Source organism: Sesamum indicum, linkage group LG4, assembly GCF_026168435.1.
Source record: "Sesamum indicum cultivar Baizhima isolate 11 linkage group LG4, ASM2616843v1, whole genome shotgun sequence".
Lineage (NCBI taxonomy): Eukaryota > Viridiplantae > Streptophyta > Magnoliopsida > Lamiales > Pedaliaceae > Sesamum > Sesamum indicum.
Window position 1 is genome coordinate 17,303,292 of NC_142660.1, and position 6,000 is coordinate 17,309,291.

Genomic DNA, 6,000 nt, shown 5'->3' on the forward strand with positions numbered 1-6,000 from the left:
CAAGAAAAGATTCACTTATTCTGTAATAAGATTCACTTATTCTGTAATAAGTTTGTACTTATAATTCAATCGGCGATAAATTTGAATTTTCATATAACATTTGTTAATATAAACAAATCTAAAAAAAATTACTAAAAATAGATATATTAATTAGATGGAGAGAAATATTAGAAATACTAATTAAGTGCAATTTGTCGGTGATTTATGTGTCAGCACAGAGGGAATCACAATCCATCTCTTTACGGGTTGTTTGAAAAATGATCCACCAAATCCCAATTCAAATACAAAAGTGATCGTTTTGGCCGTAATAATATCCATAGACATTAGTGCTTTATACCAATTATGGTATTAAGATATACCAACATACTTAAAATATTTTAGAAAATATTGTTAGAATTATTGAAAATGTAAGCCATATTCGCTAGTAAAAAGAAATTATTTACAATAGAAATGTAATAATTAGAATAGAATAAAAATTTATCTTATTTTTTAATTGGGAAAAGTATTATTTTAGTCCGCTAAGTATGTCTAATTTTAATTTTAGTCCAATAACTATGTCCATTTTTGTTTAGATCCAGTAACTTACGAAATTGCTTACTTTTAGTCATCTGTCAGATTTTCAGACAATTTTACCCCTATGAGTGCATATGGACTAAAGCTGCCTTTCAAAAGTTGCATGGGGGTAAAATTGTCCGAAAATCTGCCAGAGGACTAAAAGTAAGCAATGTCGTAAGTTACTGGGCCTAAACAAAAATAGACATAATTATTGAACTAAAATTAAAATTAGGCATATTTAACGGATTAAAATAATACTTTTTCCTTTTTAATTTGATACTTCTTGATTATATATTTGCCAAGAGCATGATTATATAATATGCGGGTTAAACACATAAAACCCTAGTGAAATATCAAGCGGCCAACTTCCCCCCTCGTGTTATCAAAAAAAGTTTGAAAAATGTGCCAAAAATACCTCCTTCATTCTAGGAGTGTTTTACACACACTTCTTGTGTGATTTTCCTTGATTATTACACTACAAAAGAATAAGTTATTGCGACGGATGAATTGAAACGAGCATAGTTCATCCCAAATTGTGCGGCTATTGTGATGTTTTTGCAACGGTAAACATCCGTTTCATCCATGTCATCTATTTGCACTTCTGCTATGGGTATTTAATCTTCTCGTCGTCTATATATGCACGTTAACACTTAGCCCATTCTTTGAAACACCATCCTCAAATTCCAGCCTAATAACCACATTTCTCTGCCGGTTATTCTCATATATCCACCTCCTCAATTATTTTAACATGATGATCACTATCTATATATACCTGATAATAATTAACATTGAAATATATAAATTTAAAACAATAATTAAAATACACCAAATGAAAAAAGGGTAGAATTGTTACTTGGTCAATCACGGTCCACTTCCCCCAAGCTCAGGTCATATATTTGGTGGTATTGTTACCTTGGAGGCTTAATATTGAATTAACCTGGCTTAATATAATATAATACGTTCAGGTCAATATAATACGTCCGGGCCTTGGAGGGCTACAATTGTTACCTTGGAGGCTTAATGTATTAATTCATTTATATAGTAAAATGATAATGCTTAATTAGAAAATTAATAATTTAGATGAACGTATACTTTGTCTTATACAATTAATTTTAAATTAAAAAATTATGTTAAGATATTCAAATCTAAATTGATATTATTTATTAAAAGTAAAATATTAGTTGATTGCATTCTTTGAATTATATAATTCACTTTAAATTGTAAAATAATATTTTCTCATTAGAAAATTAAAATAATATTATATACTTTGTCTTATACAATCAAAATCAAAATCCGTTTGGAAGAAAATGGTCAAAGAGGATTATACTATGAATTAGTGTATTCTTTTTATTAAGATTTTTCACAACTGTACACTTAATATTAGATCAAAGAGAGCAAGAGAACAAGTGGGAGATAGGAAGATAGGGGCGACCGAATTGGCTTCTTGCAGGGTTTGTACTTATATGAATATATATATTGCTTGTATGGGCGAGTGCGAATATGTCTAGATACATTCCACTTAATTTCACAAGGCAAGCTCTCTTCTATATGATACCATATATGGCCAAGTTGAACTTTTCAAAAATGCAACTCGATCATCTGAAGTTTTCAAGTAGAGGGAAGTCCAACTTCTCCCTTCCTTATTTGAAAATCAACCCTTAGCTAATGGACCCTAATATAGTGGACTGGGCTTCGTCTTAAATAAATTAAAAAAAGCCCAAAGGTCCAAATGAATTTAATTAAATCCAATTCAATAAAATTCAAACTAAATTGATCTCATTGTCATTCAATCCAATTAAAGACATAAGTCAAAATATTCCTAATTAATTTTATTAATTAAGACAAGTTCAATTAAATTAATTTAATCTCGGGCCACTCATATTTGGATCATCCAACGTGTAAATAATTCAATTATTTATATCTTTCAGAATTAATTCTAAATTTTTTTTTCTCCTCGATTATCTATGTGTGACTCTTTAGGTTCACATTTAGCTAAACTTGGACTCGTGTCCAATACAACTGATTAATTAAATTTAATTAATTAATTATTTCTGATCAACCATTACTCAGGAGATCCCGCTACCATGTGCGACTGTCTAGCAACGGTCAATGACATTAAGGACTATCTGAATATCAATGTGAATATTTAGGCTCTCGAATTCCATACAAATACGGTCCTTCAATTTACCAACTCCCGGTCTTAGAATAGGGCATAAAATGTCGGTTCCTATTTTGGATTAAGAATCTATGCTTTAATACTTGAGACCACTCTTTGCTCCATTGCTCGACATAGCAAACCATTTCTTATTCAACCTACCACTGTGGCCATGGTCAAAAGGTATGAACACGTCTCCAAATGCATAGGAGATATCGTTGTTATATACTAGTAGAGGACCGATCCTCCTTTTAAAATTCACCGTCCTTACTACACATTCTAATTGCACTGGACAAGATTTATAATGCTTATTACCGTGAAACAATCACCTCTCTCCAGATCCAAGATCAACCTTCATATGCAAGTAATTGTCATGATTTCTAAAGTTTGAGGACTACTCTCATACTATCTGAGCCAGGAATTCCAGTCATACAGACCAGACCTCCAAGGCTTTCATATGACAATTCCCGCGAGTTAGTTCAGTCAGTTAACTACACTGTCAACTAACTCATTGAAATTGCTTGGACGTCTAACCTCTGCCGCTGATGGAACACGACACTCATTCAATAAATGCAATATTTAGTGCAAGTCTCTATAGGACATTCAATGTGCATTTTGGAGGTCCTCCATTCGGAACATTTCAGACCAACCCTCAAAAGTTGATTTTATAGTCTCCATCAATCATGCAACCCAACCACATGGGCTATCTAATTGGTTTGTAAGTATATGTTGTGACGTTAAAGCAAATGTTTAACGTAAATGGCAAGTAGAACAAACATATATGTCAAGAATGAATACTTATCATATTCATCAGGATAATATTGCTTTAATAAAAATTGTTGAACAGTTTCCAAAACCGCCAATTCAATTGACTTTCTAATCATCTATTCTAACAACAATTGCCCATGCATAAAGCTAATGTGGCTCCTTAGGTCAGAGTTTTAATTTCTCAAATATCACACCTAAGAGGTTCTAGTCATATCGACCATGCCACATTAGCTTCTATTTGATAACTCATACGAGTCAATTCAGTAAACTTGACAACTAATTTGTCAAGCACCCACTAAAATGCATAGATGTCACGCATCTATCATCGATGAAACACAAACACCCATTATTGAATGCATCATTTAATGCAAGTCTCTACAGAACTATCAATGCCCATTTTTTAGAGTTATCGACTTGAAATGTTTTAGATCAACACAGATAGTTGGTTCTATAGTCACCATCAAATGCACGGTCCGACATTATTAGTCTAACTATGGGCTTTGTCCGTTGATGCCTTAAAAATACACTAGGCCCCAGAATGGGCCCAACTCACATGAGGTCCAACAAAAAATTTTCAAATACAAGAGGTCCAAGAGAGTGAGGCCCTCAGGCTAGGTACCCGTTTATGGCTTTGAGGAGAGGTGAGTTGTAGCAGAAGTCCACCGACCCACGAGGAGGGACAACCTGAAACTCGCCTATCCAAGCAACGTGGCCACCTTTACAGATGGCAGGAAACCATTCGTCTACCAAGGTAAAGAGGCTACAACGTAGGTTGTTATAAAGTTTGGAGATCTACGCAGATATTCCACTCAGTCCAACAACCCCCTAAGAATATGGAACCTATCTATATATTTATAAAAGTATGAATGAGTTTAAAAGTTGCTTTCTCTCTTTTTTTTTTTTTTTATTCAACTAAATTAACCCTGTAATATTATTTTACATTGTAAAATAATGTACTTGTTAATTTCTATTGATTGCTTTCACATTACATATATTTATTCTTATTAATTACTTTTCACATTATCCATATTTATTCCTATTAATTATATTTCACAATGTACTTATTTACTCATATTAATTGTTTTAATATTATATACATAATATATTATACTTACAAGATAAAAAATACTCTTATAATATAACACAAAATTACTAAAACAATTCAAAAAAATTGAAAGGATGCATTGAAAAATTTCTTAGCATAGATATAATTGAGAATTAGTTAGATTACTTTTCATATTAAAAAAATCAATTAAATTAATTGACATGTAGAGCAAATATTTTAAAAGCAAAAGAGATTAAAAGATGAATCAATTAAATCACTTCCCCTATATAAACACTTTTTCACTAAGATACACTAAAGTGTAATTTGAATATTTGAGGTATGACTACTGTTTGTTATATAATTTGTTAATCATATAATAGTACTACAAAGAAAAGGCGAAATTAGGGGCGGATTTTGGAACGGTTTTCTTTTTTTTTTTTTATATACTTTGGAATGGTTACAAGAACATAAAACTTATTCGGAACGGACTTTGAAACAGATTAAAATCCGTCCTTGCAATTGGCGTTATAAAAATTTAGGAATGGTTACGGGAAACCATTTCAATTTGGGATGGTTGTTGTACCGGTAATTGAAAATCGTTCTTAATATCGATTTAGTCCAAAAAAATTTTAATTTATGAATTAGAACGGTAAGGGACAATTTTTGGAACGGGTTACTTATTTTTTTTTGGTGAAATTTTAGAATGGTATTTATAATATTCGTGATTTAATTTTCAAACTGTTTTTTTTTTAATTGGGATCAATTTAGGAACGGTGTTTGGAACTATTTTCCACAACGGGTTATTGAATTTGGAACATATTTGTAGAACTGTTTTAGTAATAGCATTAGGAATGGTTTATATAATTAGGAACACATATTAGATACTGATTAATATTTGTATTTGGAAAGGTTATCTATTAATTTGAAACGGTTCATCCAGTTTAGGAACACTTTTTCGGAACAGTCTTTGTAACAGATCTTGGAACGGGTTTTTATAAAATTTATAACATTTTCTTTAGCATTACTAAGCCCGTTCTTAAGTTTTGAATTTTATAATTTATTAATATATTTGATAAATTTATATATTTTAATAAATTTTCATATATAATTTAATTTAATGAAATTTGAATTTTATCTATAAATTTAATTAATTGAATAAATATAAAATAATAGAATTTAATAAATATTATGAAACATGAATAGTAAAAAAAATATTATATTAATATAAAAAAGTATTTAATTATAAAAATAAAAAATATATAAAACCTAATCTAAACGCACCTCGTCAGCATCCTGATTCTCGGCCGGGGGATTCGTTGGAGGGCGTGTTGTAGACGACGAGGAGGCCTGCATCTCCAGCATCATGTCCATCATGTCGGTCATTATCGTCTCGAGGCAGCCCATGCGGTCCTCTATGGCTGGGTTTGGCGGTGGCGATAGTAATGTGAATGTACGGCTGGAGACATGGCCTCAGAAC